A 22,230-nucleotide genomic window follows, 5' to 3' on the forward strand; every position below is an offset into this window, starting at 1 on the left:
GTAGAGTTAAGTTAAGGAAATCAATTAGAGTCTAATATTAGAAATCAAGTGAGCCAGAGTTAGAAGGTTAATGCTTTGTCTAGAAAAGATGAGTCAAGAAAAATAAAAATGTTGAATAAGTTAAAGGAAAGTTAGAAAAGTTTAGTTAAAGTTGAACTCATAGTTTTCATAAGGAAATGAAATTTAGAGTTTGCATGATTCCATATTTAAAATTTTTGGTGTTTATATACATGTGGTTGGGTCATTGTAATGTGAAGAAAGAAGAGAGAAAGGTCGTAGCTCAATGGATGTAAATGAGAGAATAATTAATGAAAATAAATTATTTATTCAAGAAAAAGCTTCTGTATCTATTTGTCTTGTGTTTTCATGCTTATATTTTCCTCTTATTAACAAGAACTAGTCTCCCCACACTACATCATGTAAGAAAATTGTGTCATGACTTCGGCAATGACCCACCAAATCATGCTAGACATTGGGTGTTTTCACACCATCCAAACCCATATAAAATTATGCATTGCCCCTGGAACTCCTTCACCAACTCTTCATCTCACATTAGAAATTATAATAAAAATGGTACTTGGTCAAATTCTTGTTTCCTTAGCCAACTCCCTTGTTGCATTTACAAGTAATTGTTCCAAATTGAAGAAGGTTTCATCCTTTCGTTTAGAATGGGTCAATATTCCATATTACATACTTTTCCCAAATGATGGTTTGGCCCAACCCATCTCAAAAGTCATTTTTGTTGCTTTGTGCTCAACTGAATCATGCGTTATCTCGCCATCTCCACTCCAGCTGATTCAACTCATTCTAATTGATGCCTCTCTACATTCTTTCATGCTACCCTCAGTCGTTCATCCCATGTGCTACACGTTACCCATGTCTTCATACTATAATTGTTCTCCTCTTGTGTGAGCCCCTTCATGCTTCGCATGCCATAAAAATGGAAACAAATGTCTAAGGATTGTGCTTGTTATCATTCCATCATATGTTTACTTCTATCAATTACGTAAAATGATTATTCTAAGTGTCTTTCCTATCAGGATGTCTTTATATATCTGAATCAAATTGTGTTTTGCGTTAAGAGATAATATGAATATATACAAGGAGAGGGAGACTATTGGGTTTCATCTCCCAATTTCTCTACTTCCTTTATTTTTTATTATTTACAATATTTACATAATTTTTTCTAATCCCAAAGATTAGGCATCAACATTCCCCCCCTTAAACTGAAGGGATGTTGGTGAGTCCAAGCATCATTCTAAATCTTTAAAACTTTTCCCTTCTAAGCATTTTGGTGAAGATGTCTGCAATCTTCTCATGTGTGGAACAATGTCAAAAGTGGTTTATTTTGGCCTCAACATGATGTCAAATAAGATGGTATGCTTCCTCTACCTTCTTCCTAGAGAACCATTTATCCTTGCTTATACGTTTTCCTTTCAACTCAGCCTTCCAAAGGTAATGATTCCCTACTATTTTAGTTCCAAAAATCTTCTACAAAGTTGTGTCCTCTATCAAATCTCCTTGAGAATCTGGTACTAAATCCTCTATGGAGTGTACTACCTACTCCTATTCCTAATCCAAAATGGAAGGCTTACGTATTTTTATATTTATCACATTTATAATTGAGTAAATGCACAACTATGGGGGTAGACTAAGGCTATAGGAATTATCTCCCACATTTCCCAATATTTTGAAAGGACCATGTAGTAGACCCTATATTATCTTACTAGGACATGGTAGCCTATCTTTCTTCAATTGTAACCATAATCTATCTCCCATCTCGAATAATAAATCCATTGTACGTTGGTCATGACTGGCCTTATAATTTTCCTTTGATTTGTTCGTTGTCTACTATACTTGTGAATGGATATGCTTTATCTTCTCCATAAATTTTTCTTCCCTTAAGTCATCCCCTATGAGATCTTCCCTCCTTCTTCCTTCTTTCAAATATGCAACATCCAAATGAGAAGGTTGAAAAAATGTAAAACATTTTCCAAATGGTGACTTGCCTTTCGAAGTGTGGATTTTTATGTTATAAGATTGATGTATATATATGATATTTTCGTCCAAAGTATTTAAATGTTTCTTATTGTAACTCCTCAAAATATGCACCAACTTCCTATTGAATTCCTCTATTTCTCAATCTCTATGGATGTACTGTTGTAGACCTCATCAACATTGTATCCATCTTGTCTCATAATCTAGTCCAAAATTAACTAAGAAATCTTGTGACTTTCCTTGAAATGATGCTCCTTGGTATCTCAAAAAGCACCTAGACCAATCCAAAGAAAAAATTACTTCTTCTTAATCATTAATGGTCATTTTACAAGGCATGAGAATGAAAATTTTCTAAACCTATCATCTACCACTAAAAGGTATTGATGTTCCTTCCTAGTTATAGGTAAACCTCCCATAAATTCCATGGAAATGCTTTCCCAGGGATGAGTGGGTAGAAGTAAAAAATGGTATCGACCTTGTTTTGTGTTATTTGTCTTACTATTATAACGAATTATGCATACGCTTATGAACCTAGATACATATTATTTCATATTTGGCCAATACACATACCTTTGTAAGTTGCTCATAATTCCCCCTACACAAAAATCCCCTACAACCTTGGATATCTGAGGCTCTTTAATTAAATGAAATTGCTCACCTGTAGAAACACATAACTTGTCCAACCTATAGAGTAACCCATTCAAGAGATGAAAATTAAATATCTTTTCACCATCATGCACATGAATATGGTCGTGCAACTATTGAAACACCTCCTTAAAGTCATCATCCTCCATGTGTGTGTCTTTGTATGCATCATGGGTGAAAGGATCAATATCCATTAGAGTTTCCAAAGATATGGTATTAGACGTGGATGACCTTAAAAGCATGCCACCCAATGTTTTTATGCTAGCCTTATTATAACTGATCACTTAATGAAACTACTATAAAAAACCCCATCCATTCTTAATTCCTAGCATATTATAACTTACTTTAGGCTTACAGGTACTGTAGAAAAGGGTGACCTATGAGGATTACAATCTCCTTTCCCATCAGATAAATTTTCTATTTTTTTGGAACCTAGTACTAGACATAGAACTCCTTTTCATATGTACATTAGTTGAGAACTACCCCATGAAATACTTCAAAATGGTAAAATCGAGTCCTTCCTCCCTACATGAATGCTACTCCCATAGCATTCCCACTAGCATTTTTCTCCACTTCACAGAGCTATTGCAAGTTAGGTAATGCAAGAACTAGTGCTTGACTGATTTTCTTCTTTAACTTGTTAAAGGCCTTATACTTATCATTTACCAAATAGAAACTCTTGCCACGCATTATTATGGCATATAGTAATGCTAGTATAGTTGAAAATAGGCTATGAATTTCATCAAGTGCATTATTTTCTTAATGAAACTCTTGACCTTATAAACATTAGTAGGCACTAGCCACTTCATGATGACATCCATCTTGGTAGTATTTGTCTTCATCTCTCCTCCACCAATCACATATCCTAGACACACCAAAGAATTGTTTAGAAACTTGAGTTTCTTAAGACTTGACAATAGTTATTGCTTCTTAAATGTTCTATCACTTGTATTGAATGTTAGATGTGCTCCTCCCATGTATCATTGTATACTAGTATATCATCCAAATACAAAATAGCAAATGAATATAAATATGGTAACCATGTATCATTCATTACTCTAATGAATGTAGATGGTGCATTACATGAACCAAATTTGATGACTAACCACTCATACAAACCTTTACCAGTTTTGAAGGAACTTTTCTAAGTATGTTCTTCTTTGGATTAAGCCTAGTGATACTATGATTGGAAGTCCATCTTCATGAAGTACTTTTGTTGTTGTAGCTGGTCCAATATATCATCTATCCTTGGAAGGGTATACCGATTCTTGAGCATTATTTTTCTCAATTTCCTATAATCAATGCACATTTTCCAAGTCCCTTCCTTCTTAGGCACAATTATGATGGATGAAACACATGATGAGGTACTTAGTCGAATAACACTTTTCTCCAATAGTTCATGTAACTAATTATTCAATTCATTTTCTTCTATTGTAGACTCCCTATACCCCATTGTTTGGTAATAAGAATCTAGTAATAGTTGGATCTCGTACTCCACTTCCTTCTTGGGTGGTCATCCTTTATGCTCCTAGAGCACTCTCCTATATTCCTATAAAACTCTTGTAGTGATTGTATTTGTTCCTTAACACACCATATTATGGCCTTTTCACTCATTGACTCTTATACAAATTATTTTCTCTTAAAAACAGTAAAATATAGATCTTGCTTACACTTATTAGTTTTTTTCTTAGTTCGCACTTACCAACAAAATTTTATACTTTCCATTGTGTGTGTTAATGGTGAGTAATTTCCCATCCTGGATGAGGAAATATTGGTTGGCCGTTCACATGGAGGTTGCATCCCACATGTATACATAGGTACTCCCAAACACAACTCCACATACAACAAGTAGAACTACATCCAATTCTACTTCGTCAATAAAATCAACACTTCTAGTAAATTTGGTTTTACAATATTTTATTACCTTAATTTCTACTTCATTATATATCCCATCCCAATGAATATGGATTAATACTATCCCTTACCTCCAATCCTAATTTTTTGACCAACTATACTATAATGATATCCACTTGTGATCCTAAGTTGAATAGAGCATCAACTTTTGTCTTCCTGACCTATATCTTTATATGGAAGAGGTTAGTCATCTCACTCTCTCCTTGTTGTTGTAGGATACTCATACTGAACCCATTTTTCATTCACATATAAACAATATTCTCATCCATGTATGAAATTCTTTCCACATAATTTCTCAAATCTGTGGCCATGTGATGAAGTGAAGAAATAGTTTCAATAGTTGTTGGAAGAAGCATTAAGTTAACCAAGAACCTCATATTATGTGTCACATATCATCATAGTATCCAAGATAAATACTAAATAGCTAATGTGTATCAAATATAGAGCCTCAAACAAGATCACACTCAAGAATCAATGCCCTTTGCCTAGGATTGATGATTTCTTAGTGTAGTATAACTAGGGGGGATAATAGGGGGTATACGTAGGGGGGATCATATGGGGTACAGAGGGAGGTACCTAAGGATGTAATGTAATGTAAGGATGATAAATACATGGGCCATAATTAATGAATAATTCTATAATAAAATAAACCCAAGATCCAATACAAGATATTGTTAGAAGGAAAATGCATCTTTATTAATATCAAAACCCTTGAGGTAGGGTAACACCATAAAGCTACTCCTTAGGGAAGGATAATACTCCATGAGTGTAATGCTTCTCTATTTTAGAAACTATTATAGTTAAATTGTTGTTATTATTTTAGTAGTCGAAGTACTGTTAGAAATGGCATGATGGCCAAGATTTGTCTTGTGGAGGAAAAAATATGATAATACAATTATTTGAATTTGTAGTAAATAACTATGGTATTTGAAGAAATTACTTGGAAAGAAAAAAGGAACGAATGATATCATTATGCCAATCCATAATCCAGGGTGGATGGATTGGATTGGATAGAGGAAAAAGTAAACTTTCCCAAATCACTTCAAAAAAATCGTTGGAGTGAAATCATGTGATTGACTAGACAAGAAAATTCTAGAAAACTCACCCAGTGTGGGGGAAACAACACTGGAGTGGTTGAATAACCACCGTAATGGAAAAACATGGGCCTTGAAGGATAAAAAAAATCCTTTTCAAAAAATAAAAAATGTAGGAGAAAACTAGGCTATGAGGATTGGCAGAACTACGAAAAAACGGGATGTCGTTATAGGAAGTCTGCTAGGAAAAGTGAGGCATAAAAATGCCTTCACCAAAACAATAAAGATTATTGATTATGGGGAGAAAGAGACAGATCTCAGCAAGAGGGGAACTTAAAGAGGAGGTTCATGGTCGAGAGGAAAATCGTTCGTTCCAAGTCAAATTCTTCAAGCTAAACCACTGGCTAGAGGTTATAGCTACTGTTATTTTGTATGATTGATTGGTATGTTTAATTTAAATGAAGTAGCAATAAACCTTAATCTGTTATATTTAATATGTACAAGGAAATGAAATGATTATATTAAAATGTTATTATCAATCTATATTAATTGATTCAGTAGCAGTAAATGTACCAGCGAGTTCTGAATAGAAGTTGTGAAATGTTCCCCTCGGGTAAAACCCTCCTGTGATGTGCTCCATTTACTTAATTATTTATGTTAATGTAGCTTGTATCATGTTAAATATGGTACTGGAATACATATATCTATATATAAATTGTTGCATGTGCTCAAATTTAGGTGGAAGATGGTCACTATGTAGTTGTACTACTGATATATTTATTCCTTTCTGCAAGTGTAACTTAGAAGACTGTAGCAATTTAGCTACACATTTAGGCATAGTGTTAAATTATGATCTTCTAATAAAAGAGGACTGTTTTTGAAATTAAGACTACTAAACCAAACCTTGTAGTGAATCGGTTATAATCCCTGAGGTTGGCTACCGTGTTTAAAATTCTCTCCATCAAAATCATGGAAGGAAGGAACAACGAAGCGGATCTGAGTAGCGTTTCGTAGGTGAACGTAAGCAAAATCCTTCTTGTCACTACTCAGAGGTAGCTTCCCATTTAAAAAGAAAAAAATCATAATTAAAAATAAAAATCTTGAAATTGTATTTAAGAATTGAGCTCTCTTGTCAAACTGTAAGAGGTAAGCAAAGTGAAATAAAAGCAGATGAAATTCGAAATTCTAGAGTCAATCGAATTAGCCCTAATATAAATTCCCAATATATTAAAATCTAAACATAAACGCTATGAAATCAGGTTGAAAACTTTGCTATTACATTGAGTTACATTTTCAATAGACACCATAGGCAGAAGAAGTAAAATTTACACATTCAATCTTTCAAAAGAAAGAGAACAAAGAATATTTCTCAAACCCATAAATTAGTAATCTAATTAATCTTTATGTTACAATTTGCAGTATAATAATCATCTGATACGTCGATGATAAATCCATATAGAGTAAGTTATTTAGACATTGAGAACCATGTATGACATAGAAACTAAACATGCTAACTCGGAAATAAATTAACATATCAGATTCAAATCGCCCTGAAGCTCTAACAGGAAACCAAAGTAAAATATAATTATAGGCACATAGGCCACAGCGCAAACGAGACCCCAAGCAACACAACCCCGACAGGAATAGGTAAGAACATAGTAAATTGTGGAATAACATTCATTATAAACCCAATAGTCATATATTGAAATTTGAACATTTTTTTAAGCAGAGAAAACACTGGCAGAGTTTGCCATAACTTAATAAGCATCTCAACAAAATAAAATACAATCAATTAACCAGTGCGTAATTGTAAACAATTTTTCAGCAGCAAGAGTGAGGTATCCATTGGTGGAAGCATAGGGAAATCATACAAATGTCCTCTGATGTTTAAACATAAATAGAAACTTTATAATTCAAGTAGTAGGCTACATAATTAGGTGCCAAGGAAACAACAATAAACCCCGATCACAATTCTCCCAAAATTGCAGTGTTGAAAACTCCTTCCATGGAGAATTTTTAGCTAAAAGGGCACATGAATACAACGATAGTCTTAGCATCGGAAGGCCAAGGAAAAATAAAGGGACTACATCCCTCAAGAGCCAAAGACAAATCGAAAACTGTCAAGAAGCAAGGGAAAATGAAACTGTGAAACCCGGACGCATCTATTAATACATATTAACATCCATATCAATCATACTATTGGAGGGATGCATCGAAAGGAAAGGGGATTAGAGCCTCATAACGAACCTGGAGGAAGTTGGGAGTGATGTTAACCCATGCGAAGCAAGGAGAAACTATGCATACCAGGAACAAAAAGCTAAGCATTACATGTACCTATCCAAACCGAGAGATAGAGTTATACATGTTAAACACATGCATTCTACATGTAATAACACCAAAACATCTAAATCCCATAAGAAATCCATCGCGGTATTCACTATGCATGTCTGAGAGCACGCAATGGAGTTGGGATGGAGACGGACTGGCCTAGGCGAACCAAAGTTATCAACAACATCAAGTGTGCATAGAACCATCATTCAAACACTAGTTGCCCAAAAATGCACATACCATGGATTTCGAAGGGAGGAAAATAACCACGATTAACACAATTGAAAATACTTCCTGCACCTTCATATAAAACATACCCAAATACTTACACATTCATACCATAGTTATCCATCACAATGAAGATGCATAAGCAAATACACACACAAAAGCCTACAGATTTAACTTTTAGTTACCTGAATTGGATCTGAAGCATTGGTGACATTGCAGAGTTGTTCCTTGCATGTTTTGATCCAGTGGAAGGTAGCATAGGTCACCAGTAGAGGTGATAGATTATTTAATACCCAGTGTAAAAATGCCATAAATGCCGACACACGCAGTTAGGAGTGACGGTAATTTCAGTAGGCAAAGGTGGTTGCAATGTATGAGTTTGTCATAGAGAAAACTAGTGGCATAAGAACCCCTATCGAAGGCAGGCCGAGAGACACCAGAGGAAAAGGTAATGATGAAATGAGAGTTCAACCAAGGGGAGGTGAGCTTAGGGTTTGCATGAGACTAGGATCACCATATATTTGATAAACAAAATCTGGACCGTCTAAGTCCCATCCCCTTGGCGAGGACCGTCTCTATGTAACGAGGCACAATGGCATGCAAAACTGGGTACATGGAGCACATTGGAGGCTGGATGTGAGGGCACGTATGTTACAGATCCATTTAGGCACATCACTCCCATAATCCAGATCATTTTTTTAGGGCTCATCAAACCTTAATTTCAGTTGCTACATTCCCTAAACATGTCAACCTTTTGAATGTCTCCTTCCCAGAGAGTTTCATGGCCTTAAGACATCCTGAAATGACCTCTATAGGGACCAGCATAGGTAGGCCCATGCAAGGGTGCTCTACAGAGCACTTAGGTCCACTTTGAACTACGTTGGGTGATATTGAGTGAAAACAACATAGGGTTTGGGGAATATTCTTATCTCTTGGAGTCTTCTAAAAGTTTCCCTCACTTATCAACTCCTATGAGCTCGAAAATGGATGAGGAATGAGTTAAGATTCATCCTATCGTCTCATCGTTTCCTCCATGGAACTTATTCTAAGTATGGAAGGCCATTCAATACCTCCATTTATGACATAACCTCCTTCATCTTCCTATAAATTGAGCACTCATCTAAGTGATAAAGGGTTGAACTTTGATGAATTGTAAGGAGATAATGCTAGTTTGAGATTTGAGGCTGTTGTAAGTGTCATTATCTACCAGAATGTCATGCTTATTATGTGATGTGGATGCAACCAAAGCTAGAAGAGTGACTTCGAATCAGGCTTCATGGTTGTAATTCTTCCTTCTATTCAATAAAGTATTTACACCTTTTTCCATATGCTTATCTTGTTATCTGATGCTTATATGTTTGAATGTATCTAATTCCATTTTCTTGTAATCAATAGATCTTTTGCTTTTATTGATTCTTTTTCTTCTCTTGATGTTTATAGGTACTTCTCAAGCGTGTTAAGTACGGAAATGAGCGACTGGACCAATACAAAGGAGACAAGAGGAAAGCTGGACTACAAGTAGGTCTTATCATTCTATTTGTCTTATATATTGCTTATAGGAAAAGGCTAAAGTTCTTTAAACTGTTGTCCTAGATATGGCTACTTATCTAGGGAGTTAGTATTTATCCGTAGATACCAAATTCTCCAAAATAAATTGGCGACTCTACTGGGAAATGATCATCATTCCATGTAGCTTATCCACATCCTAGGGAACTCTAGTAGACCTTACTTGCTTTCATTGATTGTATTTCATCCTTGTTGAAGTGTTATTTGGTCAAAATTTGAGGTTAGATGACTCGTGAGTGGCCTCTGAGGAATCAGCGCAGGCTTGGTCAGCAGACAGTGCTCTGTAAAGCACCCTTGAGTGAGAGACAATGCTTTGCAAGGAAGTTAGGCCCTCTTTGACCTGCGTTGATCCACCTTAGGTAAACTTTTCACCTTTGGATTAGGTTTTTCTCCAAATTTCCTTCTGTTTATGCTTGCTGAAAGATCAATGATTGTAGTATGTCTCTGAAATCAACTTGTATTTCCTTTTTCCAGCCCTACTTTAACTTGATTGATTAATGTTTCTTAAATGATTTCTTTTTCATTATTGATTCATCGCCAAAGTTTTATAGTCGATTAACATTTGTTCGAAAGAAAGTGTCATAAAAATATTCTTTTCCTTCGAAGTTGAACTGTCATAAAGTCTTCATTCTTATAAAAATATTGATTGACTATATGTGCATTAGTTTCTTTTTTATTCATCATAACATTAAGGGATTCTAAAAGAAAAACTTGCATCATTCATATTCTAGTTTGTGAATGCTTGAAAGGAACAGCTAGGGAAATTGCATTCGATTTGCTTTTTGCTCTTTGTCAAAGATATAATTACTCTATCTCTACTAGCTAAGGTTTTCATTGTTCAATTGAATGAAAATAATTTTTATCATGATAGTTTCATTTTAGGAATTGAAAACATACATCACATGGTGAACCTTGAAAGGAAACTTCTAAAGAAGATAAACTTAAAATTTATCTGAATTTACCTAATGGAGCATTGTCACCTAACGAAAAACATTTAGTGGTTCTAGGCTAGAGATGTGTTCCAGCCTCATAAAACAAAGTGGTTGTCACTAACTTGTCTGAAATACATCCCGAGTGTGATACCTCATTCCACATACATGAGTATATCGTAGCTTGTCCACGTACCTTCAGGTATATAGGGCAATGTTACATTACGTAAAGTATATGGGAATGCTCTCATTGTGCGGTTTTGCATTAGAAAGCGCTTATACGGATTTGGCTTCCAGATACTTTCAGCTATATATGGGAGGACAACACTAGGTTTCTATCCATCCTTAGGTAACCGATTCATCCACCTTGTACACTATGATACACCAAACACAACATTCAGGGAGATTGCCTGACCATACTTCTCGGTTCACCAGGAGGTGTTCTGCAGTTCACATTTGCTTGGTAAACTTTGTCTAGATTATCCCTCTTTTGTTTTGTTATGTTACTTTGATTAAAATAAAATTAATTGACTGCAGATAACATCCTCCACGCTCACTCCTTATTTGGTCTTAGGTTGAGACATATGGCAACAAATCTGGAGTCGACTGATTAAGGAATTCCTTTTGATGGAAATCCTAATCCTTTTCCTCCTTTTGGAAATACTGGTGCTCCATATATGGCTCCATTGTCCCTTCTGGGATTTACCATTGGTTTGCCAATATGGTTTTTTTCAACCTCCTTGGTTCAAAATGTCGTGTTTTCTCCGCAATCGAGTACTCCTCCAACTGGACAAAATCAACCTCCAGGTGATCCTAAAGTTGACCCTTTGCTTTCTTCCTCGATTGTTTCTTCCTCCCCTTCTTTCTCTTCGCTTGGTAAAAGTATTGGTACAAGTAACCAGGTGGTTAAGAAGAAGAAGAAAGGGAAGAAGAATAAGAGGAAGAAGAAAATTCAGCAGAGGGGAAACCAAGCAACCATTGCTTTGAATGCAACATCTGATGAGACACCGTCCATCAAGCCTCACAAAGTTCGATATCCATGAAAACTTTGTATAGGAGACCATCTTCTTTAAAATTGTTCTGGTATTCCTCAGATCTTAGAAGAATGGTCTTCCCATTCACATCATACTGTGTCATCAAATTATGGAGATCATGCTGGTGACACACCATCAACTACTGGTAGTAAAGTTCATGGAAAGAATGGTAAAGTTAAGTTTCCCTGTAGGTTATGTGAAGGAATCACCCCATTCACCTTTGTCCCTATCTGGATGAAGCCAAAAGGGTGTTTGATAACTGTCCTACTTCACCATAACAATTTCCATCTGGTTACAGGAGACTCTGCCTTTCATCATGCTAGGGGCATGTAAACTAATCTCAAGCATAGTTCTTCGTATCAATCTTGTGTAAAAATGAAACTAAATTCAAGCATAGTTATGCATTTCAAGCTTGTGTAAACATGAAATTGAACCCAAGAATAGTTCCCTATGGTTCAAGCTTGTGTAAAAATGAACCCATTTCCATTTTGAACCCTCATGATTGCCATTCTATCAACCTCTTTCATGAGATGAGCCTTGGTTGTTTTCATCCCATCGTCACCATCCCTTTGGTCGATCATATGCTTTCACTTGGTTGTTTTACCCTTTTTGAGGAACAGTTGCAATGAGTGGTCTTATTAGCCAGCCTCTTCACATAAATCAACTTGTTTTGAGAAGTTCCAACATCACCGGAACTAGTTACTATCCTAGACACCACTTGTTCCTCAAAGTAGAGTCCTCTTGAAGCTCTTTTCAAACTCTCTAAATATGAAAAGATTGTCGAGTGTTTGTCCTTTTTAGCTCGTTAATGGATTGGAAATGACATCTACGCAGTATAATTTTAACCCTTTTTCGGGTTGAGATAGATTAACTACAAAAAAGGAATATGTTGACCGAACATGGTCAATAGGTTCTCTCTCATATTGTTTTACCTTTTTTCAGACTTAAGAGACAAATCAACGAAAAAGAACTTGTGTAGTTTTCTTTTTGTTCCTTTTCAAACTCTCTAAACATGAAAATGACCAAGTTATCTTTGTCGTTAAACTCGTTAAAGCATCAAATAGCGACAAACTTATCCATCTAGACAAGATCAAGTTTCACCTTCGCTAGACTCGTTAAAACATCACATAGCAATGGATTCACTCAAAGGGTGTAATTATACAACAAGCATATGTTATCCTCCTCAAGCTTGATAAAAAATAAAGAGGTACTGGTGAGCAATGACTGGGGAAAATGGGAAAAAGGGGAAAACCACTTTATGTTAGTAGGTCTCTCTTGAAAATGACACTTTCACTCCATCACCATCACTCTTTGGGTTGGGTTATCAGCTTGATGGTTATCATACTGTTAGTTTATCATACCATCCATCACTTTTTTTTGGGTCAATGCTCACAATTCATTTCAGTGTCTCTGACATGTTCAAGAGAAGTCATCGAGTCAAAATTCATCCTTGGCAATACCATAAACCTTCATTTTCATGACCGCCATTCCTAAACCTTGTGTCATTAGTCAAGTTTCGTCTCCAAAATCATTACACTCGTTTCATGTCATTGATGTGGGATACATCAACGCATGTTTGCTATGAGTCGCTTCTTGTCAACACCAGCACATTATCCAAGAAGTTGACATAGAACACCCTTCTAGTACCTTGAGGCTTGCATACATCAATGGCAAGTTTCTCACTTCTAGCAATAGTTTGACATCAATGGACTTTGACCGAAAAACTTTGCATGGTGTTTTACATCAAATCATCCATTCACATCTTGCAGAATGTACTGCAGTACCTTGAGGATCATTATCATTATCGGTGATTTCTCTCGCATCTGTTAACGACTTACATCATTGGTTGGTAATCAGATGGTGTCTCCCCATGTTCAACTTCAAATAACATATTTTGCATGCTTAGACTCGTACTTGGTGAACGATTGAACGAGATAGAAGATCCCGGATCTAGTTTCATCCATCCGGGCTACGATTTCTTGAAATGTACAAAATCATCCGTACAATGGCTTTACATTGATGGTCATTCCGATCATGGGTCTATATCTGTAGACAATTATCTATGTACTTGTAATGAAAGTTTATATGCTAAGCATGGGTATGCCTTCCCTCAACAATTCATGAGAAACAATAAAAATATCATGATATTATGTATTGTAATTGATGCAGGTCACCAACCACTTTGGAATCTCCTCATCACATCGTAAAGCATATCACTCGACATTATTTTTTTCGACTTCATTCTTTAGGGGGAAACTGTTACAGATCCATTTATGTGCATCACTCTCATCATCCAAATCAGTGTTTTAGGGCTCATCAAACCCTAATTTTAGTTGCTACATGTGCTAAACAAGTCAACCTTTTGAATGCCTCCTTCCCAAACAGTTTCATGGCCACAAGACATCCTGAAATGACCTCTAGAGGGACCAGCGCAAGTAGGCCCATGCAAGGGTGCTCTGTAGAGTATTTAGGCCCATGCAAGGGTGCTTTGCAGAGCACTTAGGCCCATGCAAGGGTGCTCTACAGAGCACTTAGGCCCACTTTAACTTGTGATGGGCGAGATTGAACAAAATCAACATAGGGTTTGGGGAATATTCTTATCTCTTGGAGTCTTTTGGAAGTTTCCTTCACTTATCAACTCCTATGAGCTCGAAAATGGATGAGGAATGAGTTAAGATGCATCCTATCCTCTCATCCCTTCCTCCATGGAAATAATTCTAAGTATGGAAGGCCATTCAATACCCCCATTCATGACATACCCTCCTTCATCTTCCTATAAATTAAGCACTCATCTAAGTGATCAAGGGCTAGACTTTGATGAATTATAAGGAGATAACCTTAGTTTTAGATTTGAGGTTGTTCTTAGTGTCGTTATGCTACCAAAATGTCATGCTTATTATGTGATGTGGATAGAACCAAAGCTGGAAGACTAACCTTGAATCAGGATTCATGGTTGTAATTCTTCCTTCTATTCAATAAAGTATTTACACCCTTTTCCATATGCTTATCTTTTTATATGATGCTTATATGTGTGAATGTATCTGATTCCATTTTCTTGTAATCAATAGATATTTTTCTTTGATTGGTTCTTTTTCTTATGTTGATGTTTACAGGTACTTGTCATGCGTGTTAAGTATAGGAAGGAGCGATGAGACCGATACAAAGGAGACGAGAAGAAAGCAGAACTACAAGTAGGTCTTCTCATTCTCTTTGTCTTATCTATTGCTTATAGGAAAAGGCTAAAGTTATTTAAATTGTTGTTCTATATATGGCTACTTATCTAGAGAATTAGTATTTATCCGTAGATACCAAATTCTCCAAAACAACGTATATAATGGTCACCTGGGATAGCACCTAGAAGGGACCGGAGAAGTATTGAGGCATGAGGGGCACGTAATAAATCATTAATGAAGGTTAAAGTAACAAGCGTAGGAGCCATACAAGGGTGTGGACCATAGTATTAAGGCAAAGCCCCAGTAATATAAATTATTTTGTTGATTAAATATGTTAGAACCATATAATCCAACGTATGCCAACAAGAATATACATAAACGAAATAAAACAATAGTGATAGTGATCATATGTGGTTGGGTCACTTATAGGGAGGGTAATTAAAAATTTGCGTACAAGAATTAAATTATAGTGATCACCTCGAAGATAAAAGAACCTAGATAAAACTATACGTAGACCATAAATGAAGAAGGAGCTCAAATAATTTTATTATCCATATAATAAGGAAAAGAAAAAAAATTGGTTGTGCAAGTAGGATTCATAAGAAATGGTATCAAAGCCCAAATTTCTACACTGGACTTAAATAGAGTTCCCATTACTCGTTATTGTTGCGCAAAATTAATATTAGAAGGAAATTCTTTTATATTTGTTAGATTGTTTTGATTGAATATAGTGAAGGATGGAGGATTCATCCCCAACTTTTACTGGAGGGGATGATTTATAGGTAAAACTAGGAGAAGGTAGTACTTCAATGCCCACTCAATTTGTAGAGATAGTAAGGAATTTGCAACATGAATTGGCACAACTCCAGAGTAGAAATGAGCAATTAATCAAATCTAGTGAAGAATAGGAGAAATTGATTAGAGAATGGACTGAGAAATCAAGTCATAAGAGTGTTGAGTTGGAAGGGTCGAAACAGAAATTAGCAAGATCGATGGCGGAAAAATATGAAAATGATGAAGAATATGATAAAATAGATTATAAATCCCATAAGCATAAGAGAAAGAGGGAATTAAAAGGATAATTCTAAAATATAAAGCCTCCTATCTTTAATGGGGAGAGGGAGGAGGATACAAAATCTTGGCTCTTGAATATGGTCAAGTATTTTTATGTGTATGAATAACAAAGCAACTTGAAAGAAATATTGGTTGTTTATCACTTATAGGGAGAGGCCACCCTATGATGGGAGGAGACAAAAATTAAACACATGTTGGATGAGTGAATTGTTTTGTGGGAAGAGTCTCTATAGAAATTTAAATCTTGCTATCTAAGCGAGAGGTATTATGACAACTGGGAAAATAATTCCATGAAATGACATTGGGGTAACTTACCATGGATGAATTTGTGACCAAGTTCACCAACTCACTTCCGTATGTGCCCTACATTAGAGACGAAAAAGCCAAGGTGCATAGATTTTTGAACTGTTTACCAAAAATTTATAAGGAATGAATTGAATTAGAAAACCCAAGGATAATGGATGAAGTAGTCAGGAAGGCCAGACTTTTCTACCAGCAGTTCAAAAATCAGAGTGAAGTTTCCAAGCCCTAGCAGAGCAAGGATAAAAACAAGATGGGGATGAGGTGATAGAAGCCTTCCTATTTAAAAAAATTTGGTAAGGATTACCAGCGGAAAAAAATAACGAAGGATATCAAAGTCAACTGGCACAATCTTACATTGGCTCAAAAACTATAGAATTCGGTAGCAAGAAGGGCACAGGAGGAAAGGAAAGGGAGCCACTTAAGTGTCGAGGTTGTGGTGAACCACATCTATTGTTGGATTTCACCCACAACCGTATATCCATTCAGAATTTCCAGGTGGCACATGAGGCATCTACAATGAATGATGTGGCCAGAAACATTCCGAGGATTAGCACGACATTTGAGGACTAATAGGCAGAACATCAATCTACAATGATTGATATGAAGATGGAATCTGAAGGAGAATTTCTACCATAGCCACTTCGTATCTTGGAGCAGAAAGAGTTCATGCTCCGTAATTAGGTCGTTGCTCACGTTAAAGTGCAGTGCAGGAATTTTACTCCCAAGGAGGCTAGTGGGAATTGGAAGACAACATGAAAGCTAGTTGTCCATCTTAGTTTGACAAAGAAATGGTTGAGTAATAAACATTGAGGACAATCTTATTTTATATTTGGGGGGTTGTAATGGCCCTCTATTTAAGAAACTATTATCATTAAATTGTTGTTATTATTTCAATAGTTAAGGTATTGTTGGAAATTTCTTGATGGGCAAGATTTCTCTTGTGGAGGAAAAACTATGATAATGTAATTATTTGAATTTGAAACAAATCAATATGCTATGTTAAGAATTTACTTGGAAAGAAAAAAGGAATGATTGAGACCATTATCCCAATCCATAATCCAGGGTGGATGGATTGGATAGAGGAGAAAATAAAACTTTCCCAAATCACTTCAAAAAAATCGTTGGAGTGAAATCATGTGATTGACTAGATAAGAAGAGAAAAATCTAGGAAAATCACCCGGTGTGGGGGAAACAACACTTCAATGGGTGAATAAGAACTGTAGTGGAAAAATATAGGCTTTAAAGGATGAAACTTTAAATCCTTTTCAAAAAAAAAAAAAAATTATTGGAAAATCCTACCAGAAAAACGAGATGTCGTTATAGAAAGTCTGCTAGGGAAAGTGAGGCATAACATTTCCTTCACTAGAACAACAAAGGATGTTGATTCTGGGGGAAAAATAGATAGATCTCATCATGGGGAGAATTGAAAGAGTAGTTTCATGTTTGGGAGGCAAATTGTTTGTTCCAAGTCAAATTTCTAAGCTAAATCGTTGGTTAGAGGTTATATCTACTATTATTTTGTATGATTGATTAGTATGTTTAATTTAAATGAAGTAGCAATACACCTTAATCTGTTATCTTTAATGTGTACAAGGAAATGAAATGAATATATTAATTGATTCAGTAGAAGAAAATGTACCAATGAGTTCTGAATAGAAGTTGTGAAATGTTCCCCTAAGGTAAAACCCTCCTCGGATGTGATCCATTTACTTAATTATTTATGTTCATGTAACTTATATCCTATTAAATATGGTAATCGAATACATATATCTATATATAAACTATTGCATGTGCTCAAATGTAAGTGGAAGATGGTTATTGTGCAGTTGTACTACTGATATACTTATTCCTTTTTGCAAGTGTAACTTAGGAGACTATAGCAATTTAGCTATGCAGTTAGGCATAGTATTAAATTAGGATCTTCCAACAACAGAAGATTTTTGTTGAAATTAAAACTGTTGAACCAAGCCTTATGGTGAATGGATTATAATCCCCGGGGTTGGGTATTATGTTTAAACTTATCTGCATCAAAATCACGGAAGGAAGGAACAATGAGGTAGATATGAGTAGCTTTTTGTAGTTGAACACAAGTTAAATCCTACATGTCACTACTCAGAGGAAACTTCCTATTTAAAAAGAAAAGAATCCTAATTAAAAAGAAAAATCTTGAAACTATATGTAACAATTGAGCTCTCTTATCAAACTGTAAGAGGTAAGTAAAGTGAAATGAAAGCAGATGAAATTTGGAACTGTAGACTCAATCGAATTAGCCATAATATAACTTCCCAATATGTTAAAATCTAAACATAAACACTATGAGATCAAGTTGACAACTTTTCTATTACATTGAGTTATGTTTTACATAGATATAGTACCCAGAAGAAGTAAAATTTACATATTCAATCTTTCAGTAGAAAGGAAACAAAGATTATTTCTCAAACCCAGAAATTAGTAATCTAATTAATCTTTTTGTTACAATTTGCAGTGTAATAATCATCTGATATGTCGGTGATAAATCCATATAGAGTAATTTATTTATACGTTAAGAACAATGTATGACATAGAAACTAAACATGCTCACTGAGAAATAAATTAACATATCATATTCAAATCACCTTGAAGCTATAACAAGCAACCAAAGTAAAATATAATTATAGGCGTAGAGGCCATGGTGCAAGCGAGACCCTAAGCAACACAACGCCGATAGGAATAGGTAAGAACATATTAAATTGTGGAATAACATCGATTATAAAGTCAATAGTCATATATTGAAATATGAACATTGTTTTAAGTAGAGAAAACACTAGCAAAGTCTGTCGTAACTTAACAAGCATCTCAGCAAAATAAAATACTATGAATTAACTAGAGTGTGACTCTAAAAAAAATTTCAGTAGTAAGAGTGAGGTATCCAGTAGTGGAAACATAGGGAATCATAAAATTGTCCTCTGAAGTTTAAACATAAATTATAACTTTATCATTCAAGCAACAGGCTGCATAATTAGATGCTAAGAAAACAACAGTTAATCCCAGTCAAGATTCTCCCGAAATCATAGTGTTTAAAACTCCTTTTATCGATATTTGTAAGCTAAAAGGGAACATGGAGACCAGGATAGTCTTAGCGCCAGAAGGCCAAGGAAAAACAAAGGGACTACATCACTCAAGAGCTAGAGACAAATAAAAAGCTATCAGGAAACAAGGCAAAATGAAACCGTGAAACCCCGAACGAATCCATCCATACACATTAACATTAATATTGATCATACTGTCGGAGGGAGGCATTGAAAGGAAAGGGGAATCGAACCTCAGAATGAAACTGGAGGAAGTCAAGAGTGATGTTAGCCCATTCGAAGCAGGGAGGAACTGTGCATAACATGAACAACAAGGTAAGTGTTACATGTACCTGTCTAAAGCCAAAGACAATGTTATACATGTTAAACACATGCATTCTACAAGTAATAATACCAAAACATCTACATCCCATAATAAATCCATTGAGGGATTCACTATACCTATCTCAGAGCACGCGATGGAGTTGTGTTGGAGACAAAGTGACCTGGGCATTCAAGAACTAGAGTTATCAATAGCAGCAAGTCTGTATAGAACCATCGTTCATGCTCGAGTTGCTAAGAAACACACATATCGTGGCTTTCAGAGGAAGCACAACAACCACGATTAACACCCTTCCTGCACCTTCATATAAAACATGCCCAGATACTTGCACATTCACACCATAGTTAGCCATTGTAATGAAGATACATAAGCAAATATACACACGAAAATCAATAGATTTAACTTGTAATTACTTGAGGTGGATATGAAGCACTAGCGGCGTTGCAGGGTTATTCCTTGCAGGTTTTGCTCCAGTGGAAGGTAGCATGGGTCACTAATAGATGTGATAAACTATTTAGGACCCAGTGTAAAAATTCCATAAAGGCCTATACACACAACTAGGAATGAGGGTAATTGCAACATGCATAGATGGTGGTTGCAATCACTAAGTTTGTTGCAGAGAAAACTAGTGGCATAGCAATGCCTATTGAAGGTAGGCTGAGAAACACCAAGGGGAAAGAAAATGACAAAATGAGAGTGTAGCTAGGGTGAAGCGAGGTTAGGGTTTTCACGAGAGAAGGATCATCGTAGATTTGATAAGCCAAATCTAGATTGTCTAAGTCCCATCCCCTTGGCAAGGACCGACTCCATGTAACGAGGCGCAGTGGCATGTGAAACTAGGTACGTGGAGCACGTTGGAGGGTGGATGTGAGGGAACGTATACAATGGTCACCTATGGAAACGTCAAGAAGGGACCGTAGAAGTACAGAGGCCTGAGGGGCACATAATAAATCATTAATGATGGTTAAAGTAACAAGCGTCGAAGCCATACAAGGGTGTGGACCATAGTATTAAGGCAAACCCCTAGTAATATAGACCAATTTTTTTATTAAAGCTACTATAACCATATAATCCATCGCATGTCAATAAGAATATAGATAAACAAAATAAAACAATAGTGTTAGTGATCATATGGGGTTAGGTTACTTATACAGTAGGGTAATTAAATAATTGTGCACAAGCATTAAATTATAGCGATCACTTTGAAGAAAAGAACCTAGGTGAAACTATATGTAGACCATAAACTAAGAGGGAGATCAATTACTTTTATCACCCTTATACTAAGGAGAAAAACAAAATTGGTTGTGCAAGTAGGATTCATGACAACAAGCCATATCCTTGTCAATACAATAATCATTGACATCCATCAATGGAGAGTCTCTAGCCTCTATATAGGCTTCATACATACAATACGATGGGTAACTACCATGGGTCTTTAATTACCATACATCTAATACAACGGCCTTATCACTATATTCCCTAACTACTTGTGGTCCCATGCATAATGTGGGTTAACCACTTTATTTATTAATTATGGCCCAACTTGCTTGGGTACCTCCCTCTGTACCCCATATCATCCCCCAAGATATACCCCCTATTATCCCCCCTAGGTATACTACATTCCACCCCCCTTAAAAATGTTTTGTCACTAAAACATGATAATAACACAAATAATAAGATCTACTGAAAAGAGTAGTCCACTAGTACCATGTATGTGCATCTATCCATCCAAGAGAAAGGTGATTACTTGATCTAGTTGATGCCTCACTCGCTTGAGATGGACATTGTTTCTGGTGGTTCCTCTGTGTTGATGTGTTGTGGGTGGATCACCTCACCTCTTTGTGTGTCATCTATGCGTTGTTGTCCTTGTTGCTCAGTGTTTTCCATCTTGATCGATGTTGTTTTTCTGGGTTGTGTGGGTGGTGATATGCTGAAGTTTTAATTGATGGATTATATTTCTTTAATTTAGCACTTGATGGAGCCTGAGTTGTATCAAGTTCCTTTTGTGGTACCTACTCGTGTTTCTTGTCTTCCATTATTACTTCCACCATCTATTCCTCATCTAATGTTTATGCACCTGTAGAGTTCGATTCTTGGTCTTCCTTGTACTCCACCTATCTACTGATGGAAATATCTTGTCGTGTAATTTTCTTATTTTTATACCATAACTTTAGGAAATTCTCTTGTGAATTAATATTGATCGTGCCCATGGATTCCATCCAAGGGTATCCCAAAACAGTATCCACATCAACCATATCTAAAGAGTAAAAATCAAAATGCAACACATACTTATCTAGAGAAATCTATAAATCTATATAAACTTGCACCTCCTCATTATCAATCTGTGTGTGCTCCATTTATTTTGTTGGGACTTGCAATATTCTAGCCAAATGAACATTAAGAAAATAATGCTTGCAACTAGGATTGATAGACACAATGATCTTCTCTTTTTAAATATATACATGAACCTGTAATAAGGAGATACCAGCAAAAATAACCCCTTATTTTTCTCATTATCATGTTTTCTAGCATAAGACCATTTTTTCACACCGAAGTTTTCATTTTCTTCACTAGGAAGGAGCCTCACTCACTTATCAAGTGAGAACCGCCATTT

The sequence above is a fragment of the Pinus tabuliformis genome, chromosome 2_2 (assembly GCF_031772625.1).
Source record: "Pinus tabuliformis cultivar Carrire ecotype Pingquan chromosome 2_2, CPIR1, whole genome shotgun sequence".
NCBI classification, from domain to species: Eukaryota; Viridiplantae; Streptophyta; class Pinopsida; order Pinales; family Pinaceae; genus Pinus; species Pinus tabuliformis.